Source organism: Anas platyrhynchos, chromosome 2 (assembly GCF_047663525.1).
Source record: "Anas platyrhynchos isolate ZD024472 breed Pekin duck chromosome 2, IASCAAS_PekinDuck_T2T, whole genome shotgun sequence".
Taxonomy (NCBI): domain Eukaryota; kingdom Metazoa; phylum Chordata; class Aves; order Anseriformes; family Anatidae; genus Anas; species Anas platyrhynchos.
Genome location: NC_092588.1, coordinates 6,371,344 through 6,385,182, shown reverse-complemented (window position 1 = coordinate 6,385,182; position 13,839 = coordinate 6,371,344). Strand labels below are relative to the sequence as shown.

Below are 13,839 nucleotides of genomic sequence, written 5' to 3'. Positions count from 1 at the left end.
CTTTTCAATAGCACTTCTAATCCTGTTTCAGCTATTGTTTGCTTTTTTTTTTTTTTTTTTTCTTTTTTTCCCTGAATGCCTCAAATTCTTTCCCTTCTTACTGTCAAGCAATTAACTGTAAACTCTGAACAAATATATATTGTAGGACTGGATTATCCTGGAGATAGAGGCACTGTCTGCCATAGCTTTCTTTTTGGAAAAGATTTAGTGTACATATAAAACAGCCATGCAACCTTAACAGAAGGACATTTATAAGGAAAGCAAAGGTGATTAATTATTACACAGTAGACAGTTAAATATTTATTAAATACAAGGGACACATACTGGGGTGAACCAACTAACATGCACATGAATTGAGTTTATTATCATTATGGCAAAAATATAAGCTCAAATGGAGTTAGGCAACTTGCAAGCATTTAAAATGCCTGTTCCCAAGAGAGATTGCAGCTTTATATAAGATATTTAAGCACAGGTAAGTGGAAGGAAAACATACCAAGCTTTGTTTCTTTATTTGTTTGGTTTGGTTTGCTTTGTTTTTCTATCAATTGAAATAGTAAGCTAACTAAGCTGATATCAGAACATAAAAGCAGAGAAATTATTTGCATATATATGTAAGTGTAATGGGTTTACATGTCAAGGTTTTGGTAGCAGAGGGCTGCAGGGGTGGCCTCTGTGAGCAGAGTCCAGAAGCTCTCCCATGTCAGATAAGGGACAGTTTCAGATGTTTCACTTGTGGGCAGGAAGTGGAAGAGGATGGAGAGGGGGAAGGTGTTTTCAGTTCTCCTTTATTTCTCACTTCTCTAGGTTGTTAGTAATAGGTTATATATATATTATGATAATTGTTGAGTGATCTCTCTGTCCTTATTTCAATCCTCAAGCCCTTTTCATTGTATTTTCTCCACTGTTCCCTTTGAGGAGGGGAAGTGAGAGAGTAGTTGTGGTGGAGATTGGCTGCCCAGCTGAGTAAAACCACTACAGAAAAGACCAAGAAAAAAAATATATATATACATATATATATATATCTGGAAGAGCTTCAGACATACAGCTAATGAAGAATATGAACATCTCTTTCTCAGTGGAAGAAAAAAAAATCACATCTTTAACATCTATCTCTTAATTTCAGGAAATGTTAAACATTTGTTTAGATCTTTATCACCCAAAGAAGCAAAACATACAGATTAGTAAATTCTGAAAGTCACTGGTGTAATAGGAGGACTCATTTAATAGCACTGCTCAGTTTTCTCCCACTTGTTTAACTCCTGTTAAAGAAGCAACTAAAAAATAGAGATGCTAGGCACTGTCTCTAAGTGTTCGAGTGAAACTAAGGAATAATCTGGCTCCATATGTTGTATAAGTAATGGATAACCTTTTCCCTCAAGTTTTCTATGAGCTGACATAAATAAAACCTGTAGGTTTTACCCTGCATTTATTCTTGGACTTGAGAACTGCTGTTCCTTCTGGTGACCTGAAGAAGTTTTTGTGAAGCCTCTGTGCTCTTTGGAGTCTGCTCACTCCCACTGTGTGGATTGTTGTAATTAAAAATAGCATTTCTTCTATAAACTTTGCCTGTCATATCTTGTGTACTACCAATACAACCACTATAAATGATAAAATCAATGAATGTGGTAGGAAGAAAAGGCACGATGCAATGTTAATAAAATAAGTTAAATTTCTCTTCTAAAGAGCTGCCAGCTGCTTCTAAAGAGCTGCAATGGCAGCTAGGAAATTTGAAATGATTGCTGCATCTCAGGCAGATAAAAATATCAACAGCAATATTTTTCTTAGCTTGAGTACGAAGAAGTCACTTCACTATAGAAGGGATAAGAGAGAAAGTGATGTCTACAAAGAAACACAGTCATCTAGTACTGCTTTGGTTGCCTAAAGTGTCTAAGGTTTCCACATGTGACTTGCCAAATGACGCAGGGCTTATGGGAGGGTAGCCTCTGTCTGCACAGTCACCTGTAGGTTATGTCAAGATCTGAGGAAATCCTGTTTTGAATGCTCAGTAAACTGAAAAGATGTGTCAAAAATCAATAGTGTCGCCCCATCCCATAGATTTAGTTTTGTATATTCTGTTTTGTAGGGATACAAAATTTGCTTAAATTCTGCTCATTTTGAATAGAATTAGGAAATTCCAGTAAAATATTTTTTTATGAGTTATAGGGAGGTGTGAGAGATTGTGGGAAAGAGATGGGAATGACTGGAGAAAGTGAAAAAGAGTGGTAACAGTCCAGCACTAGGAAAAAGAAAGATAGAAGGACATTTCATGCAAAGCGAGCTAGAGCTCAAATGGCAGAAGTAGCAAATGAGTTGATATTGCTGACAGTTGGAATTGGTCAGTGAATTTTTGGAAATCCAAGCTGTTAGACTTTATCAACTACTTTTAATTAAGTGCTGTAGTTAGACTAACTGCACAGTTACTGTTACAGGGTAGTTTAAGCAGTTTTAACAGAAGCACACATAGCTTTTTTTAAAAAAACAGCAATCTTCCTTTTGATTCAAAGACTTTATTTTATTTTTATTTATTTATTTTTAAAAGGTTTAAAAGATATTCTGTGTATTAAGAGTGTTTCTCTGCTCCAAGAGGCTTTCCTTTGGGTACTGTAAGATGGTTTATTATCCATTATCTGTAACACAAAGATAATGAAAGTGGTTCTATTGTACTGTATTGTGAAACCCACAGGAATACCAGGATTTGACAGTCATGATATATCTCAGTTAGTTTCTAATGTGTAAAGCCATCACAAATCATAGAGCAGACAGTCTGTTGGTTAAATAAGTCTACAAAGTAAGATGATAGAGTTCTTCATTTATCTTCATTGAAACAGCTTTGACTGCTGTGTGGTTGATAAAATAAATCTAGTCTTATTCAGAATCTCTTCTCTTTGCCCATTGGAAGTCAGCAGTTTCCATTCTACTACATAAATTCTTATACAGCCCTCATCACCCACAATATTGGAGTATCTTCCATTAGCACATCATGTAAAGTGACTAATGTGTCAACTGTAGCTCATTTTCTTTCTCTCCCCTCTGCCAGGAAGAGAATTGTGTATGCACAGAAGGGTTTTGCTTGTATTTTTTTCCAAATTTTTTCTATTCGTTCATAAAAGTAAAGAAAGGTCAAAAAAGTGCAACAAGCAATGGAGAGGCTCATTGTGATGGTCTGCGCTAAGGGGAGAACATTGTACAGTCACAGAATAATCCCTGAAAATAATCCCATTAATGTAATATTTAAATAGAAAGTTCAGTGGTGCCAATGGATCAGAGCTGTTACTTACATTCTCACTTCTGTTTTCTGATTTTCTGTGTTCAATGACAAACAGTGATTAAAACAGATAGTATTTTTATGTATGTTGCATCTCCTGGAAACTCAAGATCTAATGAGTATTAGCAATTAATGGTTTAATTCCAAGATATATTTTATGGCTGAAACCTGACCAAAAAGTAGGAAAATCATGACAGTCATTTCTAGAGTATCGGTAAGTAGCTTTGCTCAGCTGTTAAAAAAAAAAAAAAAAAGTATCACTCAGATGTGTGGGTTTCTAAGACTGTAAAATAGGAATCCAGAATCCACAACCAGTAATAAAATATTGACTATGTTACTCAATGATAAATATGTATGCTTCAGACAACAGCTGTTTTGTAGCAGCAACCTTTTAAAGTGCTTTCCTTTGCTCATCAGGATCATCACTGACCTCTTTGGCTTGAATTTTAAAAATGTTTTTCATCTCGGACCTATTTTCTAAGTGTTATGCCATGTGTAATGAAGTGGTGCATACATATATATTTATATGTGGTGAAAGGTTGTTAGCACACAAGTCTATACCATTTTACAACTGCATTAAAATGCCATACAGGACTAGGGAGATAGTTGATCTTTGGTACCATTTTCCATCATGTTGTTAGGATGTACCCAATATTAAAACATTCCTTTGGAAATATGATAGATATGTCAAATGACATAGGGAGGTCTAAGATAAGAATTTATCTCTGCTAATCATCTTTGATCGTAGCAAGCAATCTACCATGTCACCTAGGCTGTTCATGTGCTGGTCTGAAACTACTATTATGTCAAGTCTAGGACTTTAGCTGTAATTTTGCAGGCTTGAGATTGACCTCCGACTTTTATGTGAAATTCCAATCAAAAAAGTGGTTTGATTTTGGGAACATTGGCAGAGAAAAATACTTATATTTATATTTTCTGAATAGAATTTTTCTTGAATAAAATTGTTCATGTCCTAATCGTTTGATTTTAGGCAGACTTTGAATGGCATTTTATAAAGAGCATATAGTGTTTAACAAAACACACAAGAAAAAAAAATAGTGAAAACTGAGTGACATCGAAGTAAGATTGTGGGTTGTGAGGAACAAAATGTTTAAAGTCAAGGCATTTTATTGCTCTTCCCTCTCATTTTTAATATCATTGTGATTTCTTCAGCGTGTCAATGCAGAAGAAACAGTAACTTAATATTCAAATTTCAGTAACAAGGAGGAAAAATCCATTTATTGCCGAAATGGAATCTGAATAGTCAGATTTCCATTTAGATTGGTGGAGAGTGGTAGCAGCTGTGTAAAACTTTTTTTTTTTTTTTTCTCTTTCTCTTTCTGTTCCCTGACCAGTCTAGCAGAGTCCTGGTACAAAACAGCTGTCTGGAAAGAAAGTAGGAAGGCTTTTAATAGATTTACTGAGTTGGTTAGTGGACGAAAAAGAGATAATTGGGTAGCAAAATTTTAGGAATTATGTTCCAGGCTATTCATATATTTGTTTTCTCCCCTCATAAATTAGCATGAGGTTTTTCTATTGTTATGTCATTTTTTTTTTGTATCAGAAATAAGTGATATGCTCATGGAAGGTGGCATATTCATTTAAAAACTAGCAGGGGAATGCTTGTCAGCTCTGGGAGGTCCCTACCAATTCCATTTTGCTGAGAGTCATGTAATGATGCTGTGGATGGCATAACATGAAATGCCTTAACTTTTCTTTATCTTTTGCAAATCTTCTGAGGATACACAGTAATTTCAGTTCTTAAAACCTTCTGTCAGGCTAGATAGGCTCAGTGTGAGGAAACTCCTTGAGTTTCCTCAGGATCACAGAGGACAAAGACCTTGGAGTCCCCGTTGTGGTCATGCATAAGACCAAGAGCTAAATAGTACCATAAACAACTGAAAGAGGTCTTGAAACTCAGAATCCAGCATGTACCTATTGCACAGGTGGATCTTATTTTGAAAATTGTTGTGGTTTAACATTAGACAGCTTGAGTATAGTTTGTGTTTATAGCTGGGTGAAGAGGTAAAAACAATTACATTTCCCTTTCTTTTTCCAATTCTTATGTCTGTGGTACAAATCTGTCAGACTTCAACAGCCAGCTAAAGCTGGACTGAATTAGGCAGTGTAGTAGAAGGGGAGGGAGGATCAACACATAGAAGCTAATATCTCTGGTTAAACAGGTGTCACTTTCTCTCTTGCATGAACATTGAAACAATGTCCTGTAGCAAACAATAAGCATTGCATGTAATACTTAGAGCTCTTTTATCAAAATAAAATCCAGATAATTCTGGGTTACCGAGTTATATTGCCAGTGCTCCTTCTGCTGAAGACTGATTGCTTAGTCACATAAATAATACTCCAGCATAGAATTAAGAAATACGAAGTAACACTATATCAACACACTTTCATCAAGGAGCAACTAATGCTAATTGCATACATCTGAGTCAAAGATACACTATGATTTCAAATTAATTTTTGGCAAAATTGTGACAAAAGTAGGACCAATCTTCTTTCTTCAATAAAATTTGAGGACTGTGCCCCATACTTCCTGCTGCTTTTAATGTCTATTCATAGAATTATAGAACCATAGAATCACAGAATGGTTTGTGTTGGATGGGACCTTAAAGTTCATCTAGTTCCACCATCCCGGCCATGGACAGGGATGCCACCCACTAGATGGCATCAGTCCTATGAGGTCTGGACTTGCCAGACCTGGGTTCTTTCGATGGTGCTTGTTAAATCTATTATTGCTAAAGAAATACTATTATTGCTAAGGAATACTGTTAAGTTAGTCTTTTACATGTACAATGTATGTAAGCTGTACTGAAATTTGCTACACTGAATTATAGAAAATATATCTCTACAAACAAATAGAAAGTGTAAAAGGTTTGCTCACAGATGTTCACTGCACTTAAACATCATTTCACTGATTCTAATAACAGAATGGATTATAAAGGTTATTCTAGTCTGGCCTCTTTCAGGCCTTATGCCACCCAGTACTACCAAATGATAACTGCACTGAGACTTCAATGTCCACTCCAGGTATAGAATTCTTTTAAATATGCACCATGATGAACTGCAAGGTGCCAGACTTTCTTTGTGAAGGTGACATGCATTTTTTAGATGCATAAAGTCTTTTTCACTTTAGGTGACCTTTTATTATTAAAAAAGACTACATACTTTGCAGCTGAGGCCTACACTGGCAGCAGGACCTTGGGGACAATTAAAAACATGCCAACAGACATAGGAAGTACATCACAATTATCTTTGTGGTGTAGCTCAAATACGTGTCTCCCTACTTTAAGAATATCTGGAAAAAAGGGCTGCTGATGTAGTTACAAGGGGGAAAAGAAAAAAACAAACAAACAAACAAAAAAAAAAAAAACAATCAACCAAACAAACAAAAAACACACAAACCAAAAGCCTCAAACTTATTTGCTTGATCAGCTCCACCTGAGGTACCCAATACCTGCAGCTGCAGCAAGTTGTTGTGTTTTACATCTAAACCTCTAGGGGATTAATTTCCATTTTTTCATCTTGTGTCTAGAAGAAGGAAGAGATAAAAAGGAACTCAAATCTGATTTTTCAGCCTTTGTGCTGAAACAAAATACCTTCCCTCTGTGCATTAGGTAGTCGAAAGACAAATGGATTTAGAAATAGTCTATAAAATTTCCAGAGCGAGGACACCCCCGAAAACAGTAAAACAAACACAAAACCAATCATCCTATGCTTTACATAGATGTTGGGTGAATAAGAAGCAACATGGAATAGATGGAAAGATATATATATATATATATATATATATATATATATATATATATATATATATATTTTTTTTTTTTATTATTATTTTTTTTTTTTTTCCCCACAGGAATGCTTTGTGCATTCTCAGCTGATGAAGAACATTTTGCAAATAACTTACTGACAAAAAAAGACAGTAAAGTTGGTCTAATGTAAACCAGCATATATGGTATGAGGTAGGCCACTCAAAACACACTGTCCTACATGCTCTGGTGCTTTTTTTCATGTTTTCCACCACTGTGGAGGCAGCTGGCAGGACTCGTTTAGACAGACCCTGTGTGAGTTCATGATACTTTGAGATTCAACCCATGATCTGGGAGCAACAAAGGCATGTCTGCTTCAGAAGGGAGAATGAGTAGCTGTACTGGGTGTCCCTGCCCAGGTGCTGGCAGGGGCTGCAGCACCTCTGTGGGCAGCGGCCGTGTCTGCCCTGTGCTGGACCCAGCCTGTTCCAGCCAGTTCCAGAGGGCTCTAACAGCCCCATGGCAGGGCCCAGCTCAGCCCAGCACCAAGCTGGCGGCACCTCGGGGAAAACAGATTTCCAAAAGGGCAGAGCGGGCACAGGCCAAGGGAGGAGGCCCAGGGCGAGGGAGAAGCAGCAGAGGGCCCAGGCCCCAGGAGGAGGAGGGCAGGAGGGGCTCCAGGCCCACAGGCAGCAGGGATTCCCCGGCAGCCCTGCAGAGCCCCTGCTGGGGCAGATCTCCACCCTGCAGCCGGGGGAGGGCCCACGCCGCAGCAGGGGGACATTTCCTGAGGGACCTGTGGCCGTGGGGAGCCCCCGCGGGAGAAGGGTGTTCCTGAAGGGCTGCAGCCCAGGGCAGGGCCCCCACTGGAGCAGGGCCACGGATGAGGAGGAAGGGGCAGTCAAGAGGAGCTGTGGGGGCTGAGCACAGCCCCCTTCCCATCCCCTGCACTGCTTAGGGGCGAGCAGTCAGGAGCAAAGGGTGGCATTAGACCTGGGAAAGGGGTTAAGGTTAAAGTATTATTATTTTTTTTTTTTCTTTGTCACTATCAGTTCTACATTAAATTAGTTTTCCCCAAATTGAGTCTGTTTTACCTATAATGATGCTTTGTAAATTATGTCCTTGCCTTTATCTTAAACCCATGGACTTTTCCATCCTATTTCCTCTCCCTGTCCTGCTGAGAAGGGAGAATAAGAGAGCAGCTGGTTGGATGCTTTGCTATTTTCCAGGGTTAACCCAGCACAGTAGGCCAGTTTTAGAATTGCAATTTTAAATAATTGTTTTTGGCTTAGCAAATTTTAGCTTCTTAGAAGGATTGAAGGAGAAAGAGAATGCAATTTCAGCCTCACTTTCGATAAATATAATTATTGCTTTTTGGCAAGGAAGACACTACCAATGGAAATCTTTTTCATGACATATACTTATTCCTACCCTTTTGCTATAGTGAGTACTTTATAATCTTTCTTTTAAAAGGAGACTGAGTGACTATTGATCTGTTTAGAACAGTTTGTCGCAAGATGCTTTAAAGATATTATTTGTATCTAGTCACACTTTCAGCTTTGTCATGGGTTTTATCTTCAGAAGAAAATAACTAGTGCTGGCTACTCCTTCCAGACTCTCCCTGTGTCTCACTAGTGAGGTGATCAGGGAACTTGGGCTCTCCAGGTGTGCTACACAGAAGATGAACTTCTGGAGCTTTAAAGAGCATCTGCTAACTCACTAGTCTTATGTAACTTCATCAGCATCATTTTTTTATCCCTCATCATCTGGTGCCAGACTCTGACAAACACATGAATGGACACATGGTTTCTTTATACATTGCAATATCAAGCTAGTATGATGCCTTGTACAGCAAGGCATCTTGGTCAAACTTGGCCAAACAGCTATAAGGTCCAGCTGCATCACAACTTAAAAGATCTTTTCTATGTTTCACCTTTAGACACATTTAATCCCTTCCCTATATTATTTAATATATCCTGCTTAGCTGTCATGTTCTATCATATATCGGTCATATCCCTTTTAATTGGCAATTTGGGCTACACAATGAGCTTTCACACAGATTTCAGTTGTTTGCAGCACTCTGTTCATGTTGTGTATTTTGAAATGCTATATTTAGCTATTTCCTGTTTTTCATATTCTCTTCCAGAAAGTACCAGGGATGTCTCATGTAGATCTTCATTAGTCCTTTGATGAATTGCAATCATCCTGCTCATCAGTCTAGTACCAGCTGTTCTTCAGTTAAACTGCTGAGTTTTGCTGATGTTGACATTAGCGTCCACAATTCTTTTAAAATCAACAGTTGCCCTGTCAGCCCCAAATAAATTTATTTTATAGTTAGGCATACAATATAAGCTAAGCTTGTTCTATAATTGATTGAAATGGATACCTCAAAGGAGACATTTATGCATTGTACAATGAATGCTAACTTTTAAAAGAAAACCACTCTTCAGACTCTGTGGACTGTAGAATAAGCCTAGATGATTATCTTAGATTTGGCTTTTAGATGGCTTAAGTTAGGTAATATAAATCCCAACCTGCATTCCTGGAGTTTATTGGTATTTAATCAACAGAAGTTATTTGTATGCAGCTATCTATTTTTAAACAAATGTAATCCAGTTAATGAAAATAAGCTGAGACAACAAAAGGAAATATTACAGTTGTAGTGCTAGCTTTAATGAAATCAATGCAAATTTATACTAACTTCTCTACAGGCAAGATTTTAGCTTTGGTATCAAATCCTGATTTAGAGGTATTGATTGCATATATGAGGACTGGAGCTTTCTTATTGGCATCCTTAAATACTGGGTTATTACTATATTTGAATACTTCTGAGGATTGGGAATTTACTTGTTATTTCAATTCCACAACTAAATAATGAAAGATAATTTTCTTACCTTGATGCTTATGGTAAGATACAACTGTTACATATTGTACAAAGAGAGTATGTTTACTGAAAAACACAAGCAAAAGCAACAATAACCACAAAAAAAAAAAAAAAAAAAAAAAAAAAAGTATCACAACCAAATTTGTCCTTAGCAAAGTGCTGTCCACCATACCTTTATGTTTGCTCATTTTGTTCACCACATTACATGAGGTTTACAACCCATTAAGAAAAATTATATCCATTGATTACTTCTGTCTCTGTAAGTCAACTGAAGTTATTTTATTTGGAAAACTAAATTGTTAGAAGCTGCAGTTACTGAACAATATGCAACAATAATTAAGCTGAATTATCAAGTCTATGGAATGGACAGCTTAGGACATTAGCCAACATGTTTAAGTACAAAAATTGACCTAGGCACAAAATAGAATGCTTGGGAGAGTCATTGGGATTTTCTGAAATTCCCACCTTGCAAGTTCCTGAAACAAATGCATTGCTGCAAAGGGAGCTGGAAGGTTAGTTGACCACCTTGTTACAACTCATTTTTTTTGTGTCAAACCAGTTTGCCTTATTCATGCTGAGAAGACAATGATTTTTTTTGTCAAGGAAGACAAGCTGAGGGTTTCCTGGGCCACCCTAGGGATTAATGATGGAAGTGGACTGGATGTGCATACAATGCATATCTGACAATTTTAACTATAAAGCAACCTAGAGTTACATACTTAAAATTGAAATTTCATAGCTTTTGCAAAAATGTTATTTTTTGATTTGCCTTTGAAGGCAAGAAGAACGTACCTGCAGATTTTTGCTTTTGCTTTGTTGGTTACCCATAGTATTTAATTACTTGTTCAATGGTAGAAGAAAGATTGTTTTCCAGTTAGTATCTAACCAAGCTTACATGAAAGACAATATGAAACGAGTTTAAAACTTTGTTTGCAAACTTTTTCTGCTTTGGCCTCTTACCAGTACGGATAGTTTCTATACAATATGCTTTTAATGCCTAATTGAATACGAATAAAGATAGTTCATACTCCTGTGGTGGTTTCACACTTATGGCTAGCTAAACTCCACCACAAAAAACAACTCTACCTCCTTCACCTGAATGGCACAGAAGAAATGGGGAACAGGGGTTGTGGTCAGTCCATAATACTTCACCATCTGCCACTCCTTCATCCTCACTCTCTTCCCCTGTTCCAATACGGGGTCCCTCCCATGAGATGCCATCCTTCCCAAAGTGATCCTATGTGAGCTTCCCACAGGCAGCAGCTCTTCAAGAACTGCTGCAATATGGGTCTGTACCACAGGGTCCATCCTTCAGGAATGGAATTCTCTAACATGAGTCCCCCCACGGGTGGAAGCTCCTGCAAGACCTTCTGTTCCACTGAGGGCCCCGCTTTATGGGATGCAGGTTCTGCCAAAAGTCTGCTCCTGTGGTGTTTCTCCATGGGGACAATGGAGCAGCTCCTCCCTTCCTTCTCCACTGACCTGAGAGTCTGCAGCATTGTTTCTGTGTACATTTTCTCACTCCTCACTCCCGGTTTCTGTTGTGCAGCATATTTTTCCTTTCTTCACTGTGCTTTCACATAGGTGCAATTAATGACACACATTGGCTCAGCATTGGTCAGGGGTTGGTTCCTTTTGGAGCTGTCTGGAAATGTTTCTTAAGTAACTTGGGACAGCTTCTGGACTCTTCAAAGAAGTCCCCCTACTACCAAAACCTTGCCACATAAGCCTAATACAACTTATTGTCTACAGCTCAAACTATCTTTGCATATTATCAGTCATTAAAAAGTTATAAAAAGTGCAGTATCATTTCTCAAGTATAGTGGATTCTGGTTAAGATCAGGTTAATCAAGCTATTTTCATTAGTTAAGCATAGAATATGTTAAAAAGTGATAAAAATATCAGAAATAATTTGTCAATTATATGGGATGTAAATCAGGAGTTGTTTTGTTAATGTCAATCATTTTTAAACAGTTACAGACGAAAACTGTAGCCAAAAGAAGGGGTGATATCTTCTCAACAGTGAAAACAAGTATCTGTATTTTTGTCTGAAAATTAAGGACTGTGTTCAAGATCAATGAAGAACATGGAAATTTCCAAGACCAAGAGTTCTCTTTTCATTACAGCAGTTATTTTTTTAAAATTTGCCCCACTTAAAATCAGTGGAAACACACTCAATATTTGCCACATAGAAGATGGTTTGAGTTCTTGGTAATTTATATAAACAAACATTCTGACCACAACTCAAAAGAGCACTACACAGTATGTGTATGTGCTTGTTTCATTTAAAGTGCTTGATGGGGAATATGCATTTTTTGCTTTATTTAAAAATATTCTTAAACACGTTACTCAATAAGGATAATCTGTTAATGTGGAGTCTAAGACTATGCTAGATCCTGCAAGCTACAACTAAATGGGTAAATAAATGCATTTCACTACTAACAATATGTGTGAATACTGAAAGGATTTGGGCTCAGATATACTTTAGGTTTTCCTTTGAAAACAATACAACCCAAGATTCAAGAATAATAACGAAATAATTTTCACAGAATAAGAGAAGACTTTTAGTGTCCTAGTTATCTTTTTCTCCCTTTGACATTTATAGATGAAAGACTAAGAAAAGATTAATGCAGTTCCCATTGTTTCCTAGGGGAAAGGCTGAAGCTAACAGAACTTTTCCAAAAACTACTGACTGCTAAGATCAGTGTATTTGCCCAACATATCTCTGGCTTGTATGGAAAAATGTCAGAACAATAAAGCAGTTGTTCCCTGGAGGTTGGCCTCAGATTATCATAAATTACTGAAAACTGCATATTCTTCAATTGTAGCCAAGTTATCCCACCTTGTTGTTGAAGATGCTGTTTCAAGAATCTAACACTTAAATGACTTTTGGATGGAATCCTGATATTTTCTAGAATCACTAATTGGTGCTGCCAAAGCTACAAGGCAATTTACAAGACTGGATAACAATACTCCAGGAAAGACTTGATTTCAGACAATGCAGAATTGGAATAAGTAAGTTGTGCACCAGATGGTTGTGCTGCCATTCAGAGGGACTTTGACAGGCTGGAGAAATTGACTGACAGGAAATTTGTGAAGTTGAACAAAGAGAAAAGCCAAGTCCTGCACCAGAGGATCCAGAGAATATCCCCAGGCATCAGTACAAGCTGGGCACCAACTGGCTGGAAAGTAGGTCTCCTGAGAAGGAACTGTGGATCCCAGTGAACAACAAGTTGCATATAATTCAGCACTAGGTCCTTGTGGCAAAGAAAGTCAACAACTTCCTGGTTAGCATCCTGGTTTTGGCAAAAATAGAATTAATTTTCTGGACCAGAGAACTAAACTGTGCCAGTATCAGTTGCCCCTATATTCAAGATGAAACAGTGGATGAGAAAGTCAGGTTGTTTAGAAAGCAAAGGAAATCCTACTCAAACAGGAGAGGAACAATAAGATGAACCAGGCTACTCTGAAGTGGCCGGGCCATCAGAGAAACAGGAAATGAAGAGGAAAATATCATAAAAGCATCAATAACTACCTATCTCTATCCCAGGGTGAGCTACAAGATATGCAAAAAGACTTCAGTCATTGTCCAGGTGAGCACATTGTCACCTGGCTGCTCCAGTGGGGCCAAAAGCCTAAAATTTCCTGCCTGACAGGGAAGCCAGGCAGCTGGGATCCCTCATTAGAGAAGGGGGAGGACAGGCTGGGCATAGGTCACAGGGTGCTGAGCAGTTGCATTGTGCATCACTTGGTTTGTAAACTTTTTACTATTATTATTATTACTGTTGTTGTTATTATTATTATTATTATCAATTTCTCTTCCTTTTCTATCCTATTAAACTGTCCTTGTCTCAACCCACAAGCTTTTACTTTTTTTTTTTTTTTTTTTTTTTTTTTTTTCCCATTCCACTGAGAAGGAGGGG

At 37.6% G+C, this 13,839-nt stretch overlaps 1 long non-coding RNA gene across 2 annotated transcripts in view; it reads left to right on the top strand.

Moving 5' to 3' along the window:
* The first annotated feature begins 319 nt into the window (after nt 1-319).
* Nucleotides 320-13,839, top strand: part of LOC110354053 (uncharacterized) — a 71,404-nt gene continuing 57,884 nt past the window's right edge. Inside the window, exons 1-2 of one of the 2 annotated variants that reach the window (XR_011807327.1) lie at nt 320-472; nt 12,567-13,509. This is a non-coding gene — a long non-coding RNA (uncharacterized lncRNA). The remainder of the gene's footprint in view (nt 473-12,566; nt 13,510-13,839) is intronic. The other variant, XR_005263720.2, reaches the window with a different exon arrangement.